The 16,838-nt window shown below is 39.6% G+C and overlaps 1 long non-coding RNA gene across 2 annotated transcripts in view; it reads left to right on the forward strand.

Moving 5' to 3' along the window:
• The window catches only part of LOC136861748 (uncharacterized), a 94,157-nt gene that overhangs the window by 55,318 nt on the left and 22,001 nt on the right, over window positions 1-16,838 (forward strand). For both annotated transcript variants that reach the window (XR_011017626.1, XR_010859050.2), the window contains exon 2: window positions 10,556-10,691. This is a non-coding gene — a long non-coding RNA (uncharacterized lncRNA). The remainder of the gene's footprint in view (window positions 1-10,555; window positions 10,692-16,838) is intronic.

Consider the following 16,838-nt stretch of genomic DNA (forward strand, 5'->3'; position numbering starts at 1 on the left):
GAAATAGAAGGGACTCTCTTTGTTAAGTAGATGGTTTTTACATGTTCCAGTTTTACCAGGTCACTCTTGGTTAGATGCTCCCACGTGAGTTCTAGTCCATAGGTTACGATTGGGAATACCTTGGGTCTGAAAAGCTTAATTGCAGTCTGTAAAGATGAAAGACTCAGGCGAGCGATGTCGCCTATCGTTACAATTGCTGCTGTGGCCCTCTCTCGTATGTGAACTGAAAAACATTTTCCACAAATCTGGAATGTTAATCCCAGGTATTTGGACTGATCCACTAATTCCAATTTCCTTTCCTTCAAGTATGAAGCATCTTCTCTGGATGGTCTCCACCCTCCCGTCCTGAACATCATTGCCACAGTTTTCTTGTCTTTGATCGAGAGATCGTTCTTTTCTGACAATTCTACAAGTTTTTTAAGCATTCCTGAAATCTTTCTCTCGGATTATCGAAACCAGAGTGTATCATCTGCATAAATATTATGTTGTTAATTGCTCAGTTCTCATAACTGTTACCACATAATAAGTTTGATGTTGAATAATAAAGGGCTCACTGGATCCCCCTGAAGTACGCCTCCTGTTTGTAGCATAAGGACTGAAGTTCGTGATGTTATCGTCTCTGACTAAGTAGTTTTTTTGACAGCATGTGTGATGTAGAGTGGTATCACTATTTCCTGTGTTTTAGCAGCAATTTATTCCTATCTTTGACAAGATATTGGTACACATTTTGAATTTTTAACTTCTCCATTCGTTGGACGACAAATCCTCTGTGGCTTAGAAGCCTATAGGAATGTTCCTCCTCATTTCATACAGCGTCTGCATTAATGTGATGCTTTGCTGTGTATACGGCAACTTTGCTGTATATATGGAATCAAATGCCTTAAGGAAGTTTATAAATATATTTTAAAAAAGCCAGTGGCGGCCGGTCAGTACGTGCTACCGGGCTCCAGCACGTAGCTTGGAACTGTAAGGAATATTATTTATGTACAGTACAATTATCCTGGTGCCTTTTCGTGTTTTGAGTACGATATGAATTTGTGTTTTGTGAAAATCAGGACGAGATCTGTCGAACACCTAGCGCCGTTCTCCCGGGGAACAAGGCTCGTGCTCATGTGAAGTGAGCCCTTGCCTGTAGCCTGAAGGAAGCAATACGCAGGCGCAGCCAAGCTTGCAACACTCCCCCTAGCCGGCGGAGTATACCGTAAACCGGGATCAACTTTCACTGATCCCGTTTATAGTTACTTCCTCTCCCGCAAGGGGGTAGAACTACTCGATGTCTCCTGCTACCCGGAGCGCAGCGAGGGATCCAGTTGGCCGTGCTTATGTTGAACGTGGTAAGCGAATCTGCCACTAGAGAGTAGCATCGTCTGGGTTGGAAAGTAAAGAGTAAGTGGAGGTAATCTATCTCACGCATGCTTATTAAAATATCCATCTTCCTTTTGTGTCAAAAATAAGGAATTCGTAGGTGAGTCAAAGAATCTTTGACTGACCCTAAATGTTATCCCGCATTATAATGTAATTTACTCTGGTGAAATGAAATAGCGTATGACGTTTAGTGCCAGAAGTATCCGAGGACATGTTCGACTCGCTAGATGCAGATCTTTTGATTTGACTCCCATAGGCGACCTGCGAGTCGTGATGAGGATGAAATGATGATGACGACAACACGTACACCCAATGGTGGTTAAAATTCCAGACCCTGCCGGGAATCGAACCCGGGATCCCTGTGACCAAAGGCCAGCGCGCTAACCATTTAGCCATGGAGGCGGACATTTACTCTGGTAATAGGGGAGGTCTCAATGAATTAGTTGGCAACTCTTTCAGTTGCTTTGTGCGGTTTTTAATCTCGCGGTTATATTACTGGTGCGTGTTTTTTCTGTCATTGTGTTAGTGCTAAAGTTTATACGAAGATTTATCAAATTATTTATCCACTGCAGTGTATATAAAGTGAAATTAAATTAGTGTTCTTAGTGGGGATCTATATTCCCACGATTCTATTTGCACTGATGTAAGTTGCGCCATTAGGTTAGTAAAAACAATATTTCTCCAATGAATTATTTATCTCGTAGACAGTTGTCGAAGAATTCATCTGCTTCCAAATTAATGTTGTTTTTGTTTGTTCTGAGTTATAAATTGTGAGAAAAGTTGTATTATTATTATTATTATTATTATTAGTAGTAGTAGTAGTAGTAGTAGTAGTAGTAGTAGTAGTAGTAGTAGTATAGTAGTATTACCAAGTTTGAAGTATGCGTTGTTCATCATGGCAATATGCAGATTTAAAACAGCGTATTTAGCTTGTTTTTTGTAGCACGTAGGATGATTTTTTCACGAGCCGCCACTGAAAAAAGCTTTCTTCGTGAATGCCTCAATGTTTCCCTGATCTCGTCCTATATACAACACTGTTTGTAGTGTTGATCTTCCTGTACGAAAACCAAGTGGTTCCTCCGGAATTTTGGATCTGTACGTAGGTCGAACATGTGTTTATGTTACTGTATAACATTTTTAGACGATACAGAATTATTTCGTGATTCTTCACTTAAGAAGTGTGGTTTTTGTTGGATGTAACAATTTTGATTTACAGAAATTATGAACATTATCAGCGTTAATTATTTCATGCAGGCTTTTATAAATAAATACAACAATCCTGTTGAGGAAAAACGTTTTTGGAAGAAACTTGACTAGTTTTTTTGCAAGAAACCAAAGTTTTTCTTTGGATTGTGACGTAGAAGTTCTTTATATTTCGTTCAATTGATCAAAAATGGTTTGAAGTGTCAGTTATCAATATTCTTGCCCCTCTTTTGAAATGTTTTCTGACTTCTCCAGGTGTTGATTAGAGGCAAATATCAATATGAATTTCTTCAGTAACAGAATGAAAGAGATGCACTTGAAGGTTTTGAAATTCAGTAAGTGAGAAAAATGTGTGTAGCTTAACCTTGATGATGAGCGTCTGTGTGCTATTTTTTTGAAAGCAGTCATTAAAACGCGAGCTGAAGTGGAAGCTTTCTCTTTTAATCTCTTTTATGGTAAGCTGTTGTTGTTTAGTAATTTAATATTTATTAAGCACAATGTACGTATATAATACAAATTGAAATCTACACACGCATTACATAATATAATATCCATAGATATAGAGCGGATCATGTACATCATTCACAATTAATTCTGTCGCCAGTCTTTACTCTTTAGCAAATACTGAGAGATTGTGTTCTGTTGGATCAGATCATTAAGTGATCACGAGAATAGGGCATGTCACAAAGTTGTTTACTAACGTTAGTGATTTTCAGCTTTGCTTGTTATATACGTAAGTCGAACATGTGTTTGTGTTTATTGTATAACATCTTTAATACGATATAGAAATATTTCCTGATTCTTGACTTTAGAAATCTGGGTTATGGAAACTACAACAGGAACTTGGAACTTTAATCAGAAGATGTCTCGACTGAAATATTAAGTAATTTTGTTATGGTGCAGTTTCCTAAACTGACTGAACTTCTCCTTGCTTTGTTTGCCATTCATCAAGAAGTTTGGACATTCTTCCACAGATGACACTACCAAAAAATTATGATCATGCACTCTGGTGCAAAGTGGAAGAACTTATAATTTAAAGAAGTTTTGTATTTCTAGGTTGTCCATAACTGATCTGTGTTCATTTATTTTTGGGTTGGCAATACTTCCTTTTCTTTCCGCCAGTTTTGAATCTAGCCAATCACTAATTTTCGTAATTAATTTTCAACCAATCCCACATTTCTTGTTTACTTTGTGTTTACCCAATAAAAATTAAGAGGGCGTGTCCTGATTAATCTTGAATGATCTCGAACCTTCCCTGAGGGTTTATAAACTGCGGCTTTTCACGTTTATTGGCCAATTGATCGTCGTCTTTCTGCGTGTGTGTGTTTAAACAGGAGGCGGGCGGCCTCTTTCGTCGGCAGCTAGAACATCTACAAGGTAATGGCCACATAAAATCATCCTCTCTTGCTAACTCCGCAGTTTAATCCGAGGGAAAGGTCCGAATCTTTAGTTATGGAACAAACGTTTCTAAAATGTAAATCTTCTTCCGGCTAATGTAAAAATTTCATAAAGCTTTAACTTTAAATCGGGGATAGCGAGTGAGTTACCCTCTCGAGCTCCCCTTCATGTTGGTTTGAGGTGACTACGTTTTGTAACTGTTTTTCCTTCTGTAATGTGTTAAAGTAATTTCTTTGCGAGTCACCTCAGTAGTTTGGGAATAACCCCTGTTTTCATCGGCCTAGAGCCCTTTAGGTTTTTTTACTGTTCATTATCTTGGAGTGCTGTGTGCCTCCATCGACCTTGTGTTTGGGCCAGTTATGTAACCTGTTCTTTTTCCATGAAGGCCCAGTAGGTTGGGTATTAAATATCCCTGTAAAGTAAGTTCCATTTGTAAATGGTGGTTTGAGAGACCAGAGATTCATGTAATATTGCCTTGAGTAGACAGTAAGGAACCGAGAGCCTGTTTACTTTTTTTCAAAGTTTTTGTAAGATTAACGAGTGCCTCTGGAAGGCTAGAAATTGTGTTTTGGGAGCGAGTGCTCTGTGATTTAAGGGGATTTCTACCCTTGGATAAATGATTCCTTAGTTTGAATTAAAGATTTTGTAAATTGTATCCGGTATCTCTGACTCTGTAAACTAGGGGCTTGAAGCCCAAAATTGTTAAAGTTCTGAATCTTGGATTTTCCTAGTCTTGTCTCAAGATTGCTTTTGTATCTGATATGTTGTTAAGTTCGTTTTGGAAAAGAAATATAACCTTTTAAAGTTTTAATTCAATTTTTATATTGTAGATAGACCCATTCACCCCGGCACCTTCTTTAACCTCTTTCTGCTCCACGGGTAACCCCGTAACAATTTTATCTAGGCTTTATTAATAAATACGAAAATCCTGTTGAGCAAAAATATTTTCCAAAGGAACTTACTAAGAACCTCCAGACTAAAAATATGAATATAGGTAGCCTAACTGTGATAATACATGTGAAGACCCCGGAGCAATAGCGTATTGAAACTTGGCCGCAAATTATTCTCCTTAGAAAATAATACGAGTGCATTCCCTAGTAATAATTTATTCCTTCAATCTTAAATGATGTCACTGAAAGTGAGCTGATATTTTAGAAATACATTGTTATGTGCACATTTGAAGTTATCTGCGTAACCGCTTTGTAGTAATTGAGAATGGTACTGGAGTTGGTGCTTTATGCTTGTTCTCCTATACCTGTTTTACGCTGTTATGACAGATCTTGGTGATACCTCGTGATTTTCAACTTTGCTGGTTGTAGGTTTATGAACGTGGTTCGAATACTTGTTCATATCTTAAATATTTTTCAAACGATAATTAATATAAGTTCGTGTTTGTATGATTTTTTTACTTTGTAGACGCAGTGAATGTTGAATTGAATATAACAGTCATCTTTAAGTAAATTTCCAGCGTTAATTAGTTTATCTACAGTTTACGGCCATCGCTTACCTCTTTTTCCACAGCAGACAGCAACTTTACGTCAAGAGCAATGGCCCAAAACAACCGCCATGTTGGATTCTGCATTACGAACTGAGATCGATATAGGTAGTTTTTGTTCTTGAAGAAAGTAAGAGATGCTCTCACCTGTTATTCTGTACTCTGTGACGTAGGAAAGAAACATTCCAAATGAAACACGGTATCCGCGATTTTTGATATTGATGTTATAAATCAAGTACCGTATACAGATGAAAACAACTCGAATTTAGAATAACTAGATAATGGAGTTAAGTTTCAAGAAGTTGTAGCCACACCGGCCGAATTTGCGAGAATCACGGTTAGTGAATAGAAAGTATTCGTAAATGTATCTAGAGTTGGAAACAGCACCAAACCCTATAAAAATAAACAGGTTGTTTCTGATAACAGAGAATCACATTTTTCTGGGTTATGTAAATTAAATTTTGTGCTCGTTTGTAGTGTGATTGTTTTCTTAGGTGCGTAACAACTAGGTAATCGGTTCATTGTTACAATGGAAAGAAATGTTATCTAAGCAGAATGTGTTGGAATTGGAATTAAGTTACTCGTTTTCATAGCATGGACTATCGCAAAAGTTTTTTCACTATTTAGATAATATTATGCAACATGAAGTTTAATGGGACACGTCTCCTAGAAGTAATGTTAATTCATCATTCACCTTATTCATTCATCCGAACGATATCTTTGAACCAATATAATGAGTGAAGTTCTGAATGAAATGATAACTTTCTTCTGACAATAATATCGAAGAATTCATGAGAAAGGGTTCAATTAGGATAATTTCTTATTCGTATTTATTTCTAGCTCCAGATTAAACTAATTAGGAAAGCGCTACAGTGGATTAACGGACAAAAACACGCGCCCTATTCTAAGGACATCATTTTAATCCTATATTAATCATCAACATATCAATTAGTATTACAGTCCTGTATCGTATAGAGTAAAATGTTTTTGTGCTTATTTGGCTAGGAATGTGTTCATTAGTAATAAGTACGGTATTCTTAATTTATTTTTCAACTCATCGAGAAGTTTCTCTTCTGGGTGGGGACGGCTAAATACACCCAGGGTGTCCCATCCTGTCATAAAAGTCGACTAAAAGATGGACTAGGAACTGTCCGCTTGGGAGCGTGGGTTCACGAAAATGGTTCCCTAAGATCAATCTGTAACTGATGCCAAAGAAATAGCATATCTTAATAAATTAACGAAGTTTTCTGGCGTAGGTGTCCTTCAGCTTACAGTTTGCTGCATTATACAGTGTATATTTAAGGTTGTCATTCTGTCCAGATAGCAATACACATCTTACTGTCTTGTGATTTTTAGGTTTTAAGCAATATTTCAAACTTGACAACTTGACGGCATTGAAACCAGGAATGTTATCATGAAAGTACCCTTCTTAATGCCGATCATAGGAAGTAGAGAAGGTCCCCAGTGGATGGATACTGTAGAGTATATCCGTGGCTGCCAGTCATAAGAGGGGACTAAAGGGGATTCCGGGATTCCCTAACTCCGGTTAGCAAGCACGATCCCCTAGCTGAGTTTGGTGTTGCTTCCACTTTTGACAGGCTCCTCACGTTCATCAGCCCTATGACACCTCTCTTTGCGAACTCTTGTTTCTTTTCGCCCCGACGGTGTTAGGTTTGCGAGGCCTAAGGAGTCTTTCATTTTCACGCTTTTCCAAACATTTCCTTTCCCCCTTCTGAGGAGGACGGTTATTCAGTCGCACTTTCTCTTAAAACAATTATCACCACCACCACCGAGAAGATCTGACCCTTCAAATAATTAAGTTACCTGAAAGAGAAATTGAAGAACTGAGAATGGTGCGTAAATAAAAGAGTCTCTAAATTTCCCAAGCCTAATTGTATAGAAGTGAAACATGGACGATGACTAGCTCGGAAAGAAAGAGAAGAGAAGCTTTTGAAATGTTGTGTTACAGAAAAATGTTGAAGGTGAGATGGATAGATAGAACACGATTGAAGAGATACTGAATGGAATTGGTGAGAGGATAGTGAGGTGATTTGGCTAAATTTGACCAGAAGAAGAGATCTCGTAGAATGATATGATACGTCTTAAGACACCCAGGACTTGAACAGCTGTTGTTTTTTGTTGTTGTTGTTTTTTGCTAGTTGTTTTACGTCGCACCGACACAGATAGGTCTTACGGCGACGATGGGACAAGAAAGGGCTAGGAGTGGGAAGGAAGCGGCCGTGGCCTTAATTAAGGTACAGCCCCAGCATTTGCCGGGTGTGAAAATGGGAAACCACGGAAAACGATTTTCAGGGCTGCTGACAGTGGGGTTCGAACCTACTATCTCCCGAATACTGGATACTGGCCGCACTTAAGCGACTGCAGCTATCGAGCTCGGTCAGCTGGTTTTTGAGGGAAGTGTAGGGGGTAAGAACGGTGGGGGTAGACCAAGGTACGAATATGACAAGCAGATTAGAGGAGATGTAGGATGCAGTAGTTATGTAGAAATTAAAAAATAGCAGAGGATAGGATGTTATGGAGAGCTGGACCTAACAGTCTATGGACTGATGACTCAAATAACAACAACAGTACTATAATCGAAATTGAACAAGAGAGCTCGTACAGGGGAGATAAAGGACAGGAGCTACGCAATAGTAATTGGAACCAATGCCGAACTCTTCAGGAATCATATGGTCGCTACTCCGATTCCATGTTCACTAGTTGTGTGTCCTTTAAGTGTGTCAACCTAACAGTATTACTAGTTATCCTTTATAGACAAGATAGATTATGCTATCGGAAATCACAGTCATAGCCAGATTAATTACCTAAAAAATATATTTGTCAACTTTGAAAGACTGTAATGTAACAGCTATATGTCGTTACTTACTCACATCATAAGGCCGGTCCACACGCAACCCTATCTGTGCAAATGTCTTCGCAAATGAGATTGTTGCAAATACGACTGTGCAAACCAAATGTGTCCATATTATACAGTTTTCAGCACCAGGTTTACCAATCCATTTTGAGTAATCGTGAGAGAAGTTTTATTCTGATCAATTTTCGCAGTTTGTTTTGCAAGAAAACAGCGAATTAAACTTCATCCATAGTATTTCCTGAATCCTTCGGAGTTTCATGATCACTTAAAAATCAGAACAAATCGAAATACCATAATATTGGCTTATGAACGTCTTCGTTTTCAGCGCCTGAACGAATTGACTTACTTAATTTTCCCAACTCTTTTCGGCAGACAGTCCTGAAAGATATATTTCGTGACTGTTTCTCTGTTTGCCGCTTGATCAATATCTTTGTACTTCAGCACTAATGCGCCATAGAAATGATTCTTTTCTTCTTTTTTTTTTGTCCCGGACACTATATTCGTTTGATTTAACACCCCACAAGCACGGAAAGTTCTTATTTAAATCAGTGAACTCCCAACAAAACTCACGTGTGCATTGACGAAGATCTGCCACAGTAAAAACAATAATCTCATAGTGTTTGTACATACATTTTAGGCAAATTGAACAAGAGCGTTCACATGCGACGACTTATCTGTGGTTGATGCAGACATTTATGCTCTTGGTCTCAAACCTCTACTTCAATCTCTGTCCTGTTCTCAGTTTTTCACACATAACGACTTGTCTGCAACGATCTAACGTGCCCAGACATTTGCACAAACAAGTCGTTGCGTGTGGACCGGTCTTACACTGTATCATTCACCCCGGGTGTCTGGCTCCTTGGCTAAATGGTTAGCTTGCTGGCCTTTGATCACAGGGGTCCCGGGTTGGATTCCGTGCAGGTTCGAGATTTTTAGCCATCATTGGTTAATTTCGCTGGTACGGGGGCTGGGCGCATTTATCGTCTTCATCATCATTTCATCCTCATAACGACACGCAGGTCGCCAAATCAAGACTGTATCTGGCGTGCCGAACATGTCTTCGGACACTCGCGGCACTTACAGCCATACGCCATTTCATTTCATCCCGTGTAAAAACCAGATAAGTCAATTTTCTAGTTTTTTAAATGTTTGCAGTAACTTCTAAGGTCAATGCCGTCTATCCTTTGACACTAACAATATAAGCCATTTCGTCATAATATTGAAGTAATAGCCAAATTTTACTTCCAGATTATTAAAAAATACAAAACAGTGCCCGGTAAGAACCAGATAAGTTGAGTTATCCTGTTAATATTCTGACTATTGTTAATAAAAGTGGCTTCAAACAGATAAGTCAGCTTGTCGTACGTGTAATACACTTCCTATGGGTATTGTGGACGTGGACATTATCATACTGTAAATCAGGGCCTCTCAAACGCCCAAAATCTCACGCGTGCAAATTGAGGCGCAGAGTTCCTCTGCACGGTGCATCGGTCCCACTCGGCTAGGCTCAGACCAACGCTCCGTCTCTGGGCTACTCGGCTAAGCTCGGCTCAACCCGGCTCGGATTTGGAGCGCTACGGAGCAAATGAGGATGAAGGACACATGCGGAGCGAGCGAGACAGGCGTGGGGAAAGAGACAGCGCTATTGCTCCAAATCGATGCACTCTGGTCAACCAAGCGAAGTCGTCTTTTGCACAGTGTACAGTGCATACATCAGGTGCATACACCCTGAGAGGCCCTGCTGTAAATGAATTATTGACAGTGAATTTGCACAGCTGCTTCTGTTAAACATAACTATTAAATCGTACAAGCTAACAATACACAATGTGTTTTACACACTTTGGTTTTTACTGGTCCACATAAGAAAATAATTCCTGGTCAATGTAAAACAAGTCAGTTTTATTCTCGATCCAAAGCAAATACTTCATCCATTTTTTCAATTAAACAAAATCTACCCAAAACCATAACTGTTTCATATAACGCTGAATGGTTTGACAACATCTGGTGAATCTGTGATTTTGTAATGTTTAGAAACAAAAATTACTTTTATTTTTCTTGTTATTTCCTGAGATGAGTGGTATTTTTAATTCATATTCAGAAGCACTAGATCTAGTGATCACTAAGTGTTCATGTATCCTGTTTATTCCTAATTATGTAAGAATAATAGGCTACTTAGACTTCATTAAACAAAGTATCCTAATGTATGGGTATTTTTACAGAACATCGCGATGTGGAAATTGTTCGTGGTATCTGCTATCCTGACTGTGCATACTGAAGGCTCGCAATTAGACAATGCCCCTAGTATTGGTTGCAGGGACACAGTAGAATGCAATCCTGATGAATGTTGCATGATAAGTAAGTATCTAAATTTGAAGTTCGAAAATAACAGACCGAAAAAAGTGTAGCGACATAATACAACACATCTTTTACACACACATTATCATTAATTACAGTTTATCCACGTCATTTCTTGGTGATTACGTACAGAATGAATCAGCTAAGATGTACACCTCAAATAACTGATAGACCGTTAAAGTGATGAAAGGTAACTTTCCCTATACTATTGTTACCAAAGGGCTCAAAATCGAAACTGCAGTACTCCTTCCGAATGTTAATATCTGCCGAGATATAATGGTACTATTTTAATTCTTTTAATGGAACTACACTCTTTTGTACACATAGCATTAATGTCATGGTCATCGTAAATTTACGAGTGTGATTATTTTCAAAATCAGACAAGCAGTTCTAGAGAAAATAGAATGCCTTCAAGCACGCTACATTCGTCATCCGTGGGCCACCCTCGTTTGCTAGTTGCTTTACGTCGCACCGACACAGATAGATCTTATGGCGACAATGGGGCAGGAAAGGCCTAGGAATGGGAAGGAAGCGGCCGTGGTCTTAATTAAGGTACAGCCCCAGCATTTGCCTGGTGTGAAAATGGGAAAACACGGAAAACCATCTTCAGGGCTGCCGACAGTGGGGTTCGAACCCACTATCCCCCGGGTGCGAGCTCACAGCTGCGCGCTCCTAACCTCACGGCCAACTCGCCCGGTCCACCCTCTTTTAATGAATCACTGGCCAAAACACATGCTTCGTGTGAACCCTGAGTCTCTTGACATATTTAACGTTTTACCTTCTTCTGGCAGACAGATGTGCAGATCGATACCTGTGAGAACATTGTATGGTTCTTAAACTTTAATATCACACTCGATATCTCAGTCGCTTAAGTGCGGCTAGTATCCAGTATTCGGGAGATAGTGTGTTCAAACCCCACCGTCGGCAGCGATGAAGATGTTGTTCCGTAGTTTCCCATTTTCACACCAGGCAAATGTTGGGGCTGTACCTTAATTAATGCCACGGCCGTTTCCTTCCTACTCCTAGAATTTCCTGGCCCATCGTCGCCATAAGTCCTATCTGTGTCGGTGCGACGTCAAATAACTTGTAAAAAAATTGTCGAAGATAATATGTGAAGGAATCACGGATAGTCAATAGCTTCTGTCGAACAAAGTTATTATCTCGACGAGCAACGTTAACCATTTTCCTCCTTATTGTGTACACTTATCACCTTTTTTCATTTATCCCTGTTGATCGGTTCCGAATAAGTACAACACAGGTTTAATTTTAGTTATTCACAGCTAGGAAATTTGCCAACGTTTATTGAGAACTTCATGTCCCTCCGGCTCTTTCGAGTCCGAGTAAGGAATGCATTTTCTCAATATTTAGTTCAAGTAAATGTAGTACCACATGGATTTGTACTGAGTGTCACGCTGTCCGCAATCGCCATCAACGGCATAGTTGCTGCAGCTGCTGGGCCCGCAGTCGTTCCATCGCTGTAGAGGATTTAGCTCTACATTACAGCTCCGGAAAGGTAGCGTTTGCTGAGAGACAGTTGCAATAAGCTATTAACCGAGTCGATAAATGGGCCCCGCAACATTGTTTTCGATTTTCAGCGGCAAACATCTCAGTTATAAACTTCTGTCGACGTCGGCTTGTACATCCTAAACCACAGCTCCAGTTATAACCTGCAGATTCCTGGGTCTCCATTTTGATAAGGGACTAACGTGGCAGCCCCAGATCCGTCAGCTGAAGGTTGCCTACACGAAGAGATTTAACATGCTTAAGTTTCTCAGCTGTACTTCGTGGGGGTTAGAGGGGGGTGTTTACTAATCGTGCGGTGCTGATACGTTTCCACACGCAACAGTCCTCTCCCGAATGGACTATGGTAGTACGGCTTATGGGTCAGCATCAAGATCTCTCTCTCTCTCTTAGTCCAACCCTTCGTAAGGGTGTAGTGGCATCACGCGACAATCCTTTTGGTGATCTTCCTCCAGGAGTCTCTGCTTTGGGCATGGTGACTTGCTTGCTGTAAGCTCATCCTGGTTAAGTTCTTGATCTGGTCCATCCATCGTAACGGCGCACGTCCTCTAGGTCTTCGGCCTCTACGCTGAGCCTTTTAGACAGTGTTCACCATATTGGAGTTAGGCTGGCAACGAGAACTTTCCATACCAGACCCATTCCCAGCCTACTTGCTGAAGCGGGAGCTCCATCTTTACGAATAAGGAGGAAGCAGTTACTCTTCACGTACGCTGCCAAAATTCGTGAAATGCCGCGACATCCGAGCTATCAATACATCTTTAGTACCCAATACCACCAAAGGTACCAAGACCGGTCGAATGTCACACGGCAGGTTGGGATTCGAATTGATTGCTTATGTCGTGAGTTAGATGTGGCTATCGGTGGTTGTCCTGAGCGGACTTCTAGCGAGGTACCTCCGTGGTTAGTTCCACGACCGGATATACAGCTAGTTCTACTCCGGTACTCAGTATCCGGTCATGAGACATGTCTTCATGGATGGTTTTAAGATAGGACAAAATGTGGGTTGCTCTTTCGTCACCGATAATATAAGCATTAGGATCTCTCTTCCTAGTGTATATAGCGTGTACACTGCGGAACTTTACTCCATCTTAGAAGGTCTGCAGTGTGTACTTTAACCTCCATAGCCTATGAATATACCTGCTAAAGATATTTGTTCTCAGCTACATTGAACCATCTTTGTGTCCTGGAAATTGGAGTGGCTAGCTATCCGAACTCCCATCAAGCTGAGGGAAATTCAGAAGACAACTACCGTGTGGCGGTCCTCTTTCCGGCGTTCACGGAGAGAGGCCGTAGTTTTGTGTAAGCTGAGGATAGGTCATGGACGATCTACGCACTCTTATCACCTAAAGAGGGAAGATCCCCCAGTGTGTTCTTGTGGTGCCGACTTCAACGTGGCCCACATCCTTATAGAGTGCGCCGATCTCCCTGGCCTACTATGGAGCCTCGGCCTGCAGGGGACACTCGAACTCATACTAGCCGATGACGCGACTACTGCTGATCTCGTCATTCGCTTTATGTGTGAGAGTGGACTAATCAAAGGTAGGCCTACGTCAATTTCAAGTGTCCTCTTACTCAGGGAACTTATGTTCCCCTTTGATTAGTTAGTGACCTTTTCGGCTTAACACATTTGTTAAAATTTATTTTCTAATTCATTTCGAAATTCCTTCGTTGAATAAATAATGTTGTTTTAATTTTATGTTTCTTTTCCACTTCATTTGTTCAGAGAGGATGTTTGCTTGGTTGTACTTCCTCTTAAAGCAAAAATCACCACCACCACTTTATCTTGTCATAGAGTACAGCTCTTGGAGTTTGTTACCCGAAGTATAATCTTGCTTTCGTTTATACAGACAAACTGATGCAAGCCTATCTGACAAACCACTAAACGCCATTCAGTATTTATTATCCACCCAAACTTTAAGACTATCCTACAACAGTGCTTAGCTCAGCCATTATTTTCTTCATTCGCCTCTATTTCCGGTGCAATAATTTGAATGTCTGTAAGCAATTCCCTTAGCCTTCAATTGTTCCATTTGGACGTAACCACAAGCTTTTCCACTTTGATTAAAGAAACTTCCATGTCAGGCATTTCCTATGCTACTTTAGAGAAGACTAATAAAGGAACTCTTACAGTTTAGGAGTAATTTTAAGGAGCTTCCTTTCCTTTAAATTTTAAAATTACTACTTTCTAAATGTACTTCGATATATTTCTCACATCATCTTGCTTGCAGATAATTGCGGAAAACCGTGAAGATAGATGGCATAGCCGCACGATGAATAGTAAATATACAGGAAAACTTCCTCAAAGCGGAATCATAAAAGACCAAAAAATATTTCCGAATTAGACAAGTTTCCGCATTACACAAAACATCGGATTATTGGCTTAAAACAATAATTTTAAATAGTATTTGGAGCTTACGTGTATCTGTCTACGCATGAAATTCGGCTATCCATATCGATGGCTTTCTTTAAAAACCTCGTAAGTCCGAATAGTCTTCCTATCCATTATATTCCTTAAGACTGGTCACGCCTCCCAGTCCCATATTTATATGCAGTCCAAAATAATAATTGTCGTTATGGTCATTTTCCTCTGCCAGTTTGTAAAGGAAAATGAACCTTAAATACATTATACTGTAGGAATGTGTAAATTTGCCATGCAATCAACATCCCTACAATTCGGTACGTTAAGGTCCATTTTCCTTTAGACTTTAGCAAAGGAAAATGAACACAGCAAAAATTATTCTGATGGACTGCATACAAATATATGACCGGGATATAATAGATAGGAAGAACATTTGGACATACGAGGTTTTAAAAGAAAGCCATCGATATTGATGTATATAGTACTGTAGTGCACTGATGTGTTAATTCTTCTTCTTCTTTTTCTCCTTATTATTATTATTATTATTATTGTTACGGAGATATCCGTGGTAGTTATGCGTGAAAGAAGGTGCGGGGTGGTGAACGGGTCTCAAGCTACTAAAGTAAAATTAATTTAAAATTTAACCAGGTTATATTTTCTTTTCAAAAACAAGGAAATAACAAGCATGGCAGGTACAAAGTAGCAAATCAAAAGGGTAGTTACAATATTTACAGAATTTGGGCTTCGCGCCCTGACTTTACACTGCTTGGGCAATCAGCTCAGTTTTACCCCAAACACAAGTTTCAACAGAGGGGCAGAAAACCCCATTCATGCCTAGGAGCCCTTGCTCCAAATTACACTGAAAAGCCTCCACGAGGCGTACAACACTCAATTTTCAAAAGAGCCACTCGCTCTCAAATTTAAGCCTCTCCCAGGCCACACCAAACTCCACCTTCAAGTTGTCCTCAACGGACATAAACACAGGGGTAAAATACCCAATCTACTGAGGTCTATTAAATGAAAAGCAGGTTAATTAAATGACCTCTAAAATAACAATTTGAGAGGAGGCGAACTTGCACTCCTAATACACTTTGATTAAGACCTACTTGGCACTAGGCCGTTAATACAAGGGCTAATCCCATACTAAAGAGGTGACTTAAGAAGAGAACAATTCGTTTTACGTTATCGAAGAATAGGTTGAGAAAAATAAGTTCACCTCAAAACAATATGAGTGGGAGCTCGAGAGGGTTAGCACTCTCTATCCCAGTATGTAGCTTTAAAAGAGAATAAATGAAAAGAGTAGTTACATTTAGGAAACGGTTACATGGTGGAAAGCTTAGAACCCGCCCCGAGAGTTAAACTGCTGAGCTAGCAAAGAAAGAAGTTATTAATCGGCCATTACCTTGTTGTTGACCGCTGCCGAGGAAAGAGGCGCTTCCCGCCTCCTGCTATGTACTTAATACACTGAAAGATGGAACAGAAGTGGCCCGGAGACCCTAAAATCAGCAGTTTATATCCTCTCGCAGAAGTTTCTAGGCGTTAGGGGAATGAAAACACCCTCCCGCACATTCTTTATTGGCTAGGGTACAGAAACATATCCAAGTAGGGGGAAGATACATCGGATTGGTCGAGAAAAAACTCAAAGAAATTCGGGATTGGATAAATCTAAAACAAGGGGAAAAAGAGGGGTATACAGCCAACTTAAACAATAACAGAAAGAAATTTAGCAAAGAACAAACATTTGAAATAAAAATTTCTCCAACAAAATAGTTCTTTGACTTCGCACTAGGTTGCACTATTGTTGATCTTCAGTAGTGTCCTCTAGAAGAGAAAGTTCACACTTCTTACTTCAAGCAAAACAAAAACACATCAAAAATGACACAGTTCAAAAACTCAAAATTTTCCACGTGGTGACATCTTTTGAGAAGGTAGCGAATTAATAGCGTATATAAAGTTCAGACTTCCTCCAGCAGAGGAGTTTCAACAGGCGCAAATTTTAAATTAGCGGCGTGGAGGTGTACCGCCCGGTACAATTATTATTATTATTATTATTATTATTATTATTATTATTATTATTATTATTATTATTATTATTATTATTATTATTATTATTATTATTATTATTATTGAGCTTTATTGTAACATACAGAGTGATAAACAGTATTTCATTTTGGTACTGTCACAACACTATATAGTACTATTTCAGAACCCTGGATTTACGCTCCTTATTTCCATCATAAAACTGTATACAGTACTTCAAAACATTA

Source organism: Anabrus simplex, chromosome 1 (genome assembly GCF_040414725.1).
Source record: "Anabrus simplex isolate iqAnaSimp1 chromosome 1, ASM4041472v1, whole genome shotgun sequence".
NCBI lineage: Eukaryota > Metazoa > Arthropoda > Insecta > Orthoptera > Tettigoniidae > Anabrus > Anabrus simplex.